This window comes from Lissotriton helveticus, chromosome 3_1 (genome assembly GCF_964261635.1).
Source record: "Lissotriton helveticus chromosome 3_1, aLisHel1.1, whole genome shotgun sequence".
Taxonomy (NCBI): Eukaryota; Metazoa; Chordata; class Amphibia; order Caudata; family Salamandridae; genus Lissotriton; species Lissotriton helveticus.
The window spans coordinates 485317840-485332570 of NC_136061.1; positions in this window are offsets into that span (position 1 = coordinate 485317840).

Consider the following 14731-nt stretch of genomic DNA (forward strand, 5'->3'; position numbering starts at 1 on the left):
GAATTACAACCCGCGTAGACTAGATCACTGAACAAATAACTTGAAAACCCAAACAGCCCTGAAGAAGTCGGAGGGGCAATCCCCAAGCGACGAAACACGTGTTGGCTGGACATTTTTTGTTTGAAGAATAATAAAAGACAATGAAAAGACTTTATGAGACATTACTACCATCTATGCTCTGATCACATGATGAACTCTCATAGAACACTCATTGCGTGTGCATAGGATATTTTGTCACAGTTACATGCAGGATTCCTTGATCCTTCATAACCTGGGAGTTGTAGGGTATTTTCATCTACCGCCTGCATCGCACTAGTCATCAGACCAACATATTATACGCAAATATTGGCAGCAGCCAACACTTATTATACAACTAACATCCCCCAATCATGAAGCAACACCTGCACTTGTAACAGTCTGCCACAAGGTAATGCTCTCTGGCTAATTGAGAGATGACCACAACAATAGTTAATTATTAATTCAATAACCATTACAAATTACTATTACTTGCTGGCCAAGCCATTCTTATAGCTTTGGGAGGGGGGTGAAATAGTTTGAAGTGTTATACTTGATGGAGTGTGATGGTTAATAGTTGTGTTTTTGCTATCATTGGCAGCATGGCTGGGGCGGTGTGTGGTACAAGCTACAGTGGCCTCCAAACAGGAGATCTGACACTTATTGTTTTACAAATTAAGCACTGGTTTCAGTGTAGGCAGAAGTGCACAGCAATTCAACAACTCCCACGGTTCTAAATCTGCAAGCTAGTCTCAGGCCCAGAGCTTAGCTTCAAAGGGTCCGACCAACTGAGGCATCCTTTATTTCTGAGACTCAACATCCAATGTAGAAAGCTCTCTATAGAACATAGTTTGTAAGCTTTAATGACTTAAAAGGGCGTGTTCATTATACCTGACTATGCACAGTCAGATTCCTAGCCCAGCATTCCTTTCAGTCACTGGAGCAGCCAAAAGGAAAACTTGGATGGACTAGGTCTGTCATTCATTATGTCTTCCTATATATAATAGGAAATATTCAGTTTCATGCGATGCATAATACTGGTAGTTTAGTCTGTTCTTTAGAGTGTACAGCTTGCAGAGATAGGAAACTGAGAGATGATCAACACTCTGTAGCTCACCCGATTGAAAGAAAGTCTCAACCTCTGTGAGGGACCGGGCTTAAACAATTATTGAACAATTAACCATTCGGTCCAATTTCCTAAGTGTTATCACCTTCCTGGTGGCGGGCACCCTAAAGTCAAGTCAGCAAGATGAAATTTGGCGCTCTCCAGTACATCAAAACTGAATGCGTACATATTGTCCTAAATATATACTGACTGTCTGGCATGTGTAAAATTCCAAAATAAACATCCCTTTAAACTGAGTTTGTCTTTATAGGGTATATTTGGTGAAGTTTCTAGTTTTTATAGAAAAAGTAAACACAATTTTGTAGTGCTGTGCATTCTGATATTTATCCCTGGCCAGGAAGAGAGGGGAAGGTGAAATGTCCACCTGAATAAGCAGTGTTCTGTTTCCCACACAAAGGGCTGACTACCCCTACTAAGAGTCTGGAGCCAGGGCTGGGAAGAAAGTGGGATCTCTGCACTTCAAAGGCCTGCTTTGAAGTTACTCCTACTTTAAAGGCACAACTGGGAATACGTACTGGGCCTCTGACCCTTTCAAGACAGTACATTACTGGACCTGCGAAGATCTCTCCCAGGGTTAAAGACTGCTGTGCTACAAAGATTGCCACTCTGCCAGACTGCTGCTCTAGAAGAACTGCTTTTCTGCTTTGCTTGGCTGCCCAGATGCCTACTGATGCCTGCTGACCTCTGCCCTGCTAAGGACAAGGACTGGACCCATTTCACTTGAACCCAGAGTGACTCCAATTGCTTACTGGCTTGTCCCCTGTCCTGATGTCTCAGGGCCATCAAAGACATCCTTCAACCTTGCAACAGCACCTGGACTCTACCATCAGTAAGTCCTGCCCTACCAAATGAGGCCAATTAAGTCATGGGCCCTTGAAAGTGATCATCTGCTGTGCTGATCCAACAAAACCAATGCATAGACGAATTTGCACCAGTCAGAACCTACGCATTGCCCTTCAACATCGACACAGTTGCTGATTGACGGCATCGCTTCGACGGACTGCCCGACTCGATGACAATGGACTGCACGGCTCAACAACCACGCATCACCAAGAGGATTCATCGATGAAGCCTTCACCAATTGCACAGATCGGAAACTATGCAGAGCCTCCATCAACTGGATCGACAACAACGCATCGACTCCTCTGCTCCTTGCATTAAGTCTTCAACGTTGATGCTTTCTCCATCTGAAGTACTTTTTCAGCAGGACCTGCGTGAGCCCTCTAGCCAGCCTGCCCTCCATCGCGGTCAGCCTGCACTTTGGATTTACCCTGGTCCAATGTTACCAGATGTCCCTATTTGGCACTTTATGACTCTAAGCACCATAAATTCATTTAATCTTTAAAAATGCATAACTTCGGTTCTACTTATTGAATTTGGTCTTTTTTTACTCATAAAAATATCATCTTTCTTTCTAGTCCTGTGTGGAGTATTTTTATGGTGTTCTCATTGTGTTACTGTGTGTGTGTGCATGTGTGCATGTGTGCATGTGTGTGTGTTGCAAAAATACTTTACACATTGCCACTTTAGATAAGCCTGACTGCTCTGTTCCAAGCTACCAGAGTAGTACAACCAATTTGAACATTTTGAAATTCTCCCTGATTGGCCTTTTGATGTTTTCTGCAAAAAATATGTCTTACTCAGGAGAAGCAGCACCTGCGGGAATTGATTTTGAGGTGGACAGGTTAGAGGTCTAAACTGTGCCTCAACTGAGAGAGTTTTGCAAGGATTTTCAGGTTTCTACATGAGGCTTCTCCCAGAAGTTGGAGATGCAGAAAGCATTCAGAGCATGGACAGAGACCCAGGTTGCTGGTGATGACAATCTGGAGGAGCAAGAAATTCCTGAGGAGGATGATGATCTGATTCTGGAGTCTGATATGGTTCTGAAACTGCCTGTAGAGTGGGCCAACAATGTGTTGGAAGATGTGTTGATTCCCAGAGCAGGGATCAGTGTCTCCTTCAAGAACCTCTCCCCAGAGGAACTAGCAGACAGGAAGAAGAAAAGGAAGCTCAAGCCAGATCTTGCTAAATTGGAGCAGTCCCAAGACGACAGGAGGCTGGCCATAGATGAGGAGAAACTAACCCATGAGTTCAACCTCCAAGAGCTGTACATTAGAGCCCTACATGTGGGGTTTAGCAACAGTAATGGTGGCAGCATACCTGCAGTGTCCACTGGTCAGTCCAGAGCTCAGATACCTAAGGATTTGGTGAACAGTTATGGGTGGAACATAGACAAATTGCAGTCTATGAAGTGGCTCTAAGAGTGGACAAGGGGGGGTAGTTTATGGAGGTATATGCCCACAGTGGGAAGGAACACACTCTTCACACTAGAGGTAGAAGACCGTACATGCTACACTGCTACGAAGGCCATCCTAGTCAGTTTGACTGTGAGAGGTATAGGCTCAGAATCAGGGGCAGTCACAAGATCTCATCACAAACATGGGTGTAGTTCTTGGATTATGCCAGCAATGCACTAAAGGGCTGGGTGAGGGGCAGCATGGTTGATGATTATTCAGGGCAGTACAACTTAATCTTAAAGGAGCACATGCTTGATATTTCATTTCCAGAGCTGCGCCAACAGCTGATTGATAGCTTACTGACCCCAAGAAACTTGCTGAGGAGTCGGACATCTGGGTCAGCACCAGAGTGTCCATGAAGGCATCTTGGGTAAACTCCCAATAGAGGAGTTAGGGTTACCACCAAATGAAGGAGAGGGAGATAAAAAGAGAGAGTTCTCTAAAGCCCCCCAAAACCTCTCACAAGGGCAAGGGTCTCTTTCATAATCTGGTCACCAGAAGAAAAACTACCCTGACAAAAGTCATCAGCCCAAGACTTCCAAGTGCTTTTAGTATGGACACTACAAAGGGAATACCAAGTGTCAAAAAAGAGCACCACCTCCCACTGGAAGGAAGATTCCAGGGGTGGCTGGTGTAGTGCTGGGGGATATGTTTGTTCTAGTTAATGGGAGGGTGTTTAGTGGGATTACCCTAGTGTCCCTGGTGACAGTGATATTGTTCCTAAGATCCATGTGCCCTCAAATACTACCAAGTATAGGCAGTGGGTCACCATCAATAGCAGTGGTGTTGAGGCTCTGAGGGATATAGGTGACAACATGACTATGGTAAGGAGTCCGCTAGTGTCCACAGAGCAGGTAATTTCCAATGCATTCCACCAGGTTATGGTGGCTGACAGTAGAGAGGGTCACTATCTCATGGCCCTTGTTCCATTTGAGTGGGTGTTCAGGTCTTCTGAATGTTGCAGTGAGCCCTGTTATGCCTGTGGACTGCTTGTTTGATAATGACCTTGAGTACACTACCTGAAAGAAAGTGGAGCTCAAGGCTCATGTGGAGATGTTAGGGTTACCTGAGTGGATCCTGCTACTACAAGGTCTATGGCTGCCCAGTACGGGAGTCAAAAATGGCTTGAGCCTGGAACAATGGCCCAGCAGGCTGCTAAGAAGTGGGAAGGCAGAGGGAGTGGGAAACCAGCACCTCGGTGTCTTCCCAGTGAGGTGGATAGGGCACCTGCGGTGATCGGTCCGGAGCCCGCTGAGGAGGGTATTGCTTCACTTGGTGGCCTGCCTAGCCCATTATCAGAGACACTTTACATTTGAGAAGTGATAGAAGTACAGTTACCTACTTTATACTTTGGATATCTTTTACTCGATAATTATACGCCCAGAAAGATGTGATTGTGATCGTGCTTTATTATCTTTTATTTGTAGTCGTAGAAATGAGCCTGCATTAGAACAATTGTGACGGCGCTATCTGACACTAAGACTTGCCTTTCTCTTATATCCCGGCAATTCAATAACATCTTTCAGGCAGTTTCCTGACGGTAAAGCGGCGATAAACTACCGCAGCTTCCTTGATAATATGGCCCTTAATTTGGTGAAGGATGCTATTTCTGCTTTAAATTCGAAGGTCTTAAATCTATTAGAACTCAAAAATGGTTTAATTGACAGTATGTTAAAACAGAAGTCTTGTAATCACCAGATACCTCAAAAACATCAGCCCACGCATCCGAATAGTGGCTGCCTAAAAACAGCCATTTTGGACCTTGGCTCGTGTTTGCTACTCACACCCCTCTTATTCTTAGAGACAACACTGACAATAACCATATAAGCCAGGGGGTTGTAAGGGCAGTGAAGTCTGACCTTGCTGCTAACACTAGGGGGTGGCCAATGTGAACCTTTTTTAACCACATCGATGCTCGATGAGTTCCAGCCCTGTGCTGGAATATGCAAAAACCCATTATTCATGACGAGCTGGGCTCGTCATGAGCGTGCTGGGAGGCTACTGCATGACGAGCCCAGCTCGTCATGAGTGTGGAAGGGGTTAAACTACGCTCCAAAAGTGGCTGCTGGGTCCCTGATCATAGGGAGTCTCTTAGTGTACCTAGTGTACCTTTGTCTAACACTGACCATTTGGATCTCCCCCCTGTATACCAGGGGTGGGTTTGATATTAGTATTCATGACCAAATAACCATGGCTCACAGAATCAGGTGTATGGGACGGGGCAGAAAACCTCTCCAGAAGACTGCATTGTGGTTAACTCCTGTAACAGTCGGGTTGCAGGCAGAATCCTTGTCTCTTGTTTAAAAGAAAAAGGTGAATTTATACGAAAGTATCGGGGTTCAGCCACTCTGGGTTTTTTACAGACCAGGCACTGCCCTAATTCAGGTTGATTGAGATCCGTCTCCAAGGAAGTTCAGCCTGAGTCGGGGGGTTCAATTGGGGCCTACATATGTAGAGGTCATGTCTCTACCCTTATCTAACAGATTTTATACTCTTGTTTCATTGGAGGAAGTGGATGGACTAAACTCCCCTGGCTGCTCACAAAGTAATGACACTAGGGACATGAGGGGTCTCCCTTTTCTGAAGGGGACATCATAGCTGAGCCTTTTAATTTCTTGTCCTGGAATATTGCAGGGCTTGAGGAGAAGATTAGCGACCAAAAGTGGCTAGATTTGATCAAAGTTTGGCAAGTTGGCTCTTCAAGAAACTTGGTGAGGTAGAACCACACTCTTTCTGGACGGTTTTGCACAATTTTGATGTCCTGCAACTCCTTCATCTTCAGGCCGTGCTACAGGAGATGTGTGTAGTTTAATATCATTATTGTTGAACTGATCCATGGTTGAATTAAATACCAACTTCCTGCTCACTTCTGAGAAATGAAACCTACTTCTATTTAACATTTATAACTCAATTGGCCACTTACCTAGCTCTGTCATTATTACTTCTCTGGGTTTGACCATTGGGGATCGGAAGACACGTTCCTTGGAACCCTGCCTAAGCTCTGCTTCATTTACTACAATTGTAATCATGGGTGACATTAATATTCATCAATGTAAACAAACCTGTCAGATATTACAGAATATAATATTTTAATTTCCTTTTTTGCATGCTTTAGCCGAGTATAAGGTATTAGACGCATCACCTGCATCGACAAAGGGGTTCGTCCATTAAGCTTTCATCGGCTGCGATGATGGGAACTGATGCATCACCTCCATCCTCTGGATCAACAACCACTGATCACCTCGTATCGAGTCTTTAACGTCAACGCGTCCACCGTACAAGGTACTTTTTCAGTGGGACCTGCGTGAGTCCTGTAGCTGGCCTGCCCCCAATCACAGTCAGTCTAAATTTTGGATTTACCCCAGCCCAGCACAACCAGATGTCCCTGGTTGGCGCATGATAACTCTAAGCACTATAATTCAATCAATACAAATTACTTTATTTCGCCAACTAGTGCCATACAAGTATGCAATAAGAGCGTATTATACATATATAAATTAGTAAATTGTTAACAGAATCAATTAAAACAAATTCCAGTGTAAAACATTTCCCCATTTACATTATGCCAACATTACATAGAACTGAAAGTAGAGCAATACATAGACTCAGTGAGAGCTTACCCTATAAACAATGCAGCCTCAGTAATCACTGAGGAGTTCTGACCCTTCTTCTTATGAGTCATATTCATTCCAAAAATGTAGCAACTGAACATGGGTATAGTGAGCAAGGATCTGATCTTAATATTCTGGGAGTGGTATAATAGCAACTTGCGCCCAATTGCTTACAAAGAGGTTTGATCCATACCTGTCAGGGACCAGCATAAACCCGACAAACAAATAAGATGTGAGCTATAGTTTTAGCAACATTGTTGCAGGCAGGACACAAAACGGAATCAATAGTTGCCCATTTGCAAGTGAAAGGTGTCTGAGGCAAAGTGTCAATCCTAAATTGGAAATAAGGGGGCATAATAACAAGGGCTTTATCTCCGCTTTTTCGGCTTTACAAGCCAAAGAAGCGGAGATAGAAAATATCGCCCTATCAACAGCAGGGTGCTAACATGCAAAATTGCATGTTAGCACCCTTTTTCACTACGCTTCCCTTTGCATCGCTAATGAGATGCAAAGTGGGCGTTCCAGAGCAAAATGATAGGAGAAATGTCGCTAAGCGACATTTCTCCTATTATCAAGCTTCACGCTAACCCTGTTAGAGACACACAAAAAAACGGCGCTAACCACGGTTAACGCTGCTTTTTCACGTCTGCTAATTTTTAGACTTAGCCCTGTATTCCAATGGGAGGTGAATTACATGGCTAAGTCCTCCATGGGCTATCAACAAGGATAACCCTTTCCTTGTAGTTTTATCGCTGCATTACCATCGATAACCTCCCAAAATGCCGCTATCGCTGGATTTTTTATCGCCTAGGCGGTTATCATTGTTAATAACGCGATAACCAGGCGATATTATCCAGCGATAGCGGGCGTTAACAAAATTAAAGCTAAGAGCCCTTAGTGTTAATTTTCCCTGTTCCTTGCTAATATGCCCCAAAGTTTCCTGTTCATCTGTGCAGTTATGATATCCCAGCATTGTTCCAGGACACTAGGGGCCCGATGTAGGTAAAAAACATTTACCGATTTTAAAATACCGATTTTTACTGAATCGGTATTCTGAAATCGGAAAATGAGATGTAGAGAAAAAAAATCTGTAAAATACCGATTCGGTAAAAATCGGTAGCGTGTTTCGATACTTACCGAACCTGTAATTACCGAATCGGTAGATACCGAATCGGTAATGACAATACAAGCCTATGGGCCAAAAGGGCCATAGGAATGCATTGGAAAAACCGATTCGGTATTTACCGATTCGGCAAATACCGATTCGGTAAATACCGAATCGGTAAATACCGAAACGGTAAATACGGAATCGGCAAGCAAGTAAAAGTGAAACCAATTCAAACAGCCAATGAGGTGGAACAACCCTCCCCCACCCTACCAGGGAGTGGCTACCCAGGCAGGTGCAACTCATCAGAACTTTCTGGAGAGGCAGCCAGAGCTGAGCAGTGAGAGGGAGCAGCAGAGAGAGTGGTAGCTGATTTTGCAGACAGTGGAAATGGCAAGCAGCTCAGAGAGCCAGAAGGCTGAGAGGAAGCGCAAAGTGAAGTTTAGCAGCATAGAGCTGCAAGTACTGGTGGAGGAGGTGGCGAGGGTCCACAGGCAGCTCTATGGGAGGCTGTCCCTCACAGTCCCAGAGTCTACCAAGAGGAAACTGTGGAGTGCCATAAGTGAGAGGGTCAATGCAGTTGGTGTGACCCCCAGGAGCCTGGAGGACCTCAAGAAGAGGTTTTATGACATCCGGAGCCTCACCAAGAGGAAATTGTCAGAGCTCCACAAGCAGGCAGGTCTGACTGGTGGAGGCAGGAACCCCGCGCCCCCCATGACTGACCTGGAGGAACTGGTGGCCACGACCATCGAGACGGAGAGTGTGGTGGGAGTAGGGGACATGGACAGCTCAGCCAGAACTACAGCAAAAGGTAAGAAGCATGCGCAGCATGACACACCCAACCAGACACCTCCCCTATAGCCTCAATGTACAGTCAAACCCCAGTCAAGTACTGCTAGCACCATACATGAGCAATGCATAATGGGAAATGTAGTCAGCTAATGTAGGAACATTTGTCAGTGCACATTAATTTGCAAGGCACTGGACAAAAGAATCAGAGTAATGAAAGTGACATGTGCAATGCTTTTATTGTAGTGACTGTAAGACATTTGCACTCAGTTCACAAATTCTTCTTTATACCTAGGGGCAACATCAGGCAGTGCAGGCAGTGGAGCATCAGCTGCACAAGCGACAGCTCCAGCGACGGCGCAGAGTGTGGTGGCAGGGCCAAGCACCATGGATGCCTCGCAGGAGGAGGAGGACAGCAGTGTCATGGTCAATGAGGACGACCCTGTACATGCCCTCGTTTTTCCCCACTCCCCCCAACTATCACAATCCCCCCCATTGGTGTTCTCAGCTGAGAACTCCCCCTCACGGTCCCAGCCAGCACCTGTCACATCACCAGCCAGGAGGAGTATTTATTTATTTATTTATTTATTTAACACATTTGTAGAGCGCTCTGTTACCCGGGGGTGTCCTGGCGCTGGCTTGGTTGAGCTAGTATGAGTGAGTCGGATTAATGGGTGAAGAGCCAGGTCTTAAGTTCTCTTCTAAAAGCCATAAGGTCCTGAGATTGTCTGAGCGCAAGAGGAAGTTTGTTCCAGACCTCTTCCGCCCCAAGGGAGAAACTCCTGCCTCCCCAGCGAGCTCTTTTAATTCTGGGGACAGTAGCCAGAGCCAATTCCCCCGACCTCAGGGTTCATGCTGGTTTATGCCAGCGGAAAAGCAGTTTCATGTATCTAGGGCCCATATCATGTAGGGCCTTAAAGACCATGCATAGTGCTTTAAAAGCAATTCTCTTACAAATTGGCAGCCAGTTTAGCGTCACCAGGTCCTGAGCTACCGATGCGAATTTGGGAGTATCGGTGATCAGGCGGGCGGCTGCGTTCTGCAATAGTTGGAGTTTATTAAGAACACTCTGCTGGGCGTTTAACATCAAGCTGTTACAATAGTCCAGGCGTGAAAGCACTAGACCTGTAACGATGATTTTCCTGTGTTCCTTCTCCAAATACGGGATAATTGTTCTGATGGTTTTAAGGGTATAATGCAGGGAGGAACAAAAGTGCATTAATCTGGGGTTTGAAGGACAAGGAGTTGTCCACCAGTATGCCCAGGTTTTTTACTTTATCCACCGGCGAGGGGAGAGGTCCCATTTCATCTGGCCACCATCTCTGGGACCAGAAGTTATCCCTAGCTCCAAAGAGCAGTACTTCTGTCTTCGAGGAATTAAGTTTAAGACAGTTTTGTGCCATCCAACAGCCCACCTCATGCATGCAGTTTTTGAATCTGTCAGCTGTGTTGTCAGTATTGCCTTGTAAAAGTGACACCACTATCTGTGTGTCGTCTGCATATGCCGTGAGGTGAAAACCGAACGATAGAATCACCGGGGCAAGGGTCAAGACATAAACATTTAAAAGGGTGGGGCTAAGTGAAGACCCCTGGGGAACTACACAGGGCAACACAAATGAATGCGATTCATGGTCTCCTAGGGCCACTGACTGGGTTCTGTTGGACAGGAAGGCCTGTAAGATTTTTAGTGCCTTTCCCTGAATTCCACAGGCCCTCAACCGGTCCACCAAAAAATTGTGGTGGACCGTGTCGAAGGCCGCGGAGAGATCCAGCAGAATATGGGCCGCTCTGCCTCCTGCATCCATCACCTGCCTGATGTCTTCCACTGATTTTATCAGGGCGGATTCCGTGCTGTGTTCCGCACGAAAGCCGTGTTGGGAAGGGTCAAGATGATCCCCTATTTTTAAAAAGGCGCTTAGTTGTGCATTCAGGCTACCTTCCATTATTTTAGCGGGGAGTGGAAGTCGAGCGATCGGTCGATAGTTATTCATCTCGGTGATGTCTAGATTGGTTTTTTTTAGCAGGGGCAGGATGGAGGCTCGCTTCCATCTGGATGGATATTCCCCTTTCTCCAGCATCTGATTAAAAAGAGGAGTAAGTCCACTTGCAATGACGTCTGGGGCTAGTTTGGCTATTGCAGTAGGACAAGGATCATGAGGGGAGCCTGATTTAATTTTTAGTAGGCGCCTCACTACTTCCTTTTCAGTAATGGGCTGGAAGTGTTGGAGTGTTACCGAAGAGCTGAATGGCTACGGGCCCTCCCTCGAGGGAGGTGTCTTAACTAGGCTGTCTAGGGAAAAGAAGATGTTTTCTACCTTTTCTCGAAAAAAGGTGGCCAGACTTTCACAGAGTGGAAGACTAGGGGGAATTTCTGTAGTTTTTGGGTTTGCTAAAGATGAGACCGTTTTAAATAATTCTTTGGGGGTATTGCTGGCTTCTTCTATCTGTTTTGTAAGGAAAGCCTTTTTTGCTTGTAAGATTCTTTCTTTATAACGTCTTTGCTCTGAATTAAGGATTTGCTTGTCTGAATCACTATAATTCATTCGCCAGATCCTCTCCAGCTTTTTACACCGTATTTTATGTTCCCTGATTTGTTCTGTAAACCAGGGAGAAGCGGGACTTGCCCGGGTGGAGTAGGTAGTTTTGGGGGGAGCCAAGAGTAAGCAAGCATGGTCCAGCCAGGCTGTATAGGACCTAGCTGCTTCCTCCACATTGTCGGAAAGAGGGGTCAGGGAGTTTTTTAGTATGTCTTCCAGCTTGTCCCCTTTGATGTTCTTCCATTTTCTAACCTGTCTCAGAGCATTTCTGGTAGTTTCTCTGGGGTGGTGAGGAAAATCGTAAAGTAAATCGCTGAGTGATCTGACCAAGAGACTGGTAGAACCGATGTCACTTTTAGACTGGGATGATTTGAGAAAATCCCGTCTAGGGTATGTCCTGCTTTGTGTGTAGGGTCAGATACCTGTTGATTCATATCAACCCCCAGCAGTAGGTCGATTAGCTCTCGAGTGTCTGTGTCTGCATCACATTCCAGATGAAAATTAAAATCACCCAGAAGAGTGAACATTTGGGTAGATGCTGCAGCTTCGAGTACTCTACTCAGTGCTACTAGAAATTGGGCTTTCGTACCTGGGGGTCTGTATACAAGGCAGCCACTAAAGGATAAATGGTCTGAAAGAGTGAAGTTGAAAAGCAGTGACTCGTCAAGGCCAGCGGGACCGGATTGAAAGGATCCTCTGATGTTTTTATGATAGATGATGGCTAGACCACCCCCTCTTCTCGTGACAAACAAAATCCTGAGGGGTGGCTTTGACTATGTCAGGACCTGACGCTGCATCAGTCCATGACTCAGTGATAAATGCTATTTTTATATCCTCATCCTGGATTAGCTCTGCTACCTCCAAGCTGTGTTTTACTAAAGACCTCGTGTTAAGAAGAAGGCAATTAACCAGTGGGTCTTTTTGGCCCCATTGACAATCATGGAGGGAGCTGCGGGTCAGGCACCAGCACCCACACCAGCGACACCTGTAGCACAGCAGCCCACCCAGCAGGCCAGCACCAATCGCCGCCCACGCACTCCCAGCAGTGCATGTCCATCAGGAGAGGGCACAGTGTTCCAAGGCCTTGAGGGGAGCATGGTGCGAATCCAGCGCCTGCAGGCAAAATCCATCCTGGCATGCCACCGCCAATTGCGTGCACACAACCTGCAAATGGTAGAAATGGCAAAGGGCTTTGGTGAGTTGGTGGCAAGCAACAAGGAGGTGGCACAAACAAACAGAGACATTGCCACAGGAATGGGACGCATGACAACCGCCATCACACAGCTTTGTGCCAAGATGGAACATACTGAGCACACAAGGCGCAGGGATGCCCGTGTCGAAAACAGGGCAATTAACCGGCTTGCCGCCGCAACGTCCCAGCTATGTCGCCGAGGGGTGAATTTGGAAGAGAGCCTGACACAACACACTGCGGAGGTGACCAGGGGCATGGACAGGATCACCAGTGCCATGGAGGCCCTCATCATATCTAATACAGTGGTCAATCCTGCCCTGGACGTGGCCGAGGCTGGGGACAGCAGCAGCCGCAGCAGCCCGGCTAGCGCTGTGTCAGAGCCGCGCAGGAGAAGCAGGCGCTCCGCAGAGGCAGCAGGTCATGCTGAAGGGGGTGAGCAGCATCCCAGTGGCACTGTGAAGCGCTTCAGAAAATGACTCTGCCAGTGTGGGTGAGGCAACCCGGGGCATTTCCAGTCCCCACATACAATTTCATATTTTCACTTGTTGCACATCAGTGCTTGAGCGTTCTTCCAACATTAAAAAAAATATATTTCACATCCATAACCTGTGTGTTCATCTGTACTCACTCAGAAATAGTTGTCTGTTATTTCCTCCCGTCTGTATCTGCCATCACTTGGTGTTGACACTCCAGCAGGTTGGGTTTGTGGCACAGCAATGTCGTCGTCATGGTCCTCGTAGTCTGACAACTCTACCTCAGTGCCCTTCTTGACCGCAAGGTTGTGCAACATTGCACAGACAGCAATCATCTTGCAGCAGGTGATGGGGGTATACTGCCTTGCACCTCCACTCTTGTGCAAGCATCTGAACCTGCTTTTCCAGATGCCAAAGGTCCGTTCTACCACATTCCTTGTGCTTTTGTGGGCCCGATTATACCTCCTTTGGCTGGGTGTTGAGGGGTTGAGGTAGGGGGTGAGTATGAATGAGCGGAGGGCATATGCACTGTTGCCTAGAAGAAAAAGGGGTAACGTTACTCACATGCATACATGTACTTCACACTGCTATTTTTGTTATGGGGGTCTGACAATGTGTCTCACCTAGGAGGTATCCTTCACCAAATTCCCCTGCCGTCAGCCGTGCATGGATGCCGCTGCTTTGGAAGATGTAGGAGTCGTGGGTACTCCCTGGGAATTTTGCAACCAGGTCTGTGATGACGCACTTAGCATTACAAATCACCTGCACATTTATGGTGTGCGTTGACTTCCGATTACGGTATATGTATTCTGTGTCAGCAGGGGGGCAAATCGGAATGTGCGTGCCATCAATGCAGCCAATGATGTGGGGGAATCTTGCCATCTGGTAAAAGTCTGCTTTAGTTTGTACCAGTTCCGCATGGGTTGCAGGGAAGGAAATGTATTGGTCCATCCTCTGTATCATGGCGTCAAGGAATCTGTGGAAAAACCTTGACAGGCTGCTCTGGGTCACCCCTCCTGCCACAGCAACTACACTTTGATAGCTGCCAGACGCAAGCAGGTGTAGGCTGCATAGCACCTGTACTTGTGTTGGGATTGCGTGTGCCCTTGGGGTGGGGTGGTCCAACAGTGGTTGGAGGTCCCTGATGAGGTCAGTGATGGTGTCTGGGGTCAACCTGTACCTCGGAGTATCTCTGCTTCTGTGAGCATGCACAGGGTCACCCTCTGCCTGTAGACCTGCTCCTCTCTCTGCCATTCCCTCTCTCCTTCCTCCTGTAGCCGTAGCCATCTTGCAATGACATAAAATGCCGCCATAGTGCAAGAAGAATTGCATTTTGGGTCCGTTTTTATAGGTTGCACCTGGTTACCACCTGATTCCAATCCATGGTAAATACAGACTCTTAAATACCGATTTTTAGGCAAATTCGGTATTTCTGAGCTTACCTACATCTCACTCTTCATTTTTCACACTTCTTATTTACAGAATCGGCTTTTTACCGATTTGGTAACTTTACCGATTCGGTAGAATTACCGATTCGGTATTTTTACCGATTCTGTATGTTAGCGAATCGGTAAAATTACCGAATT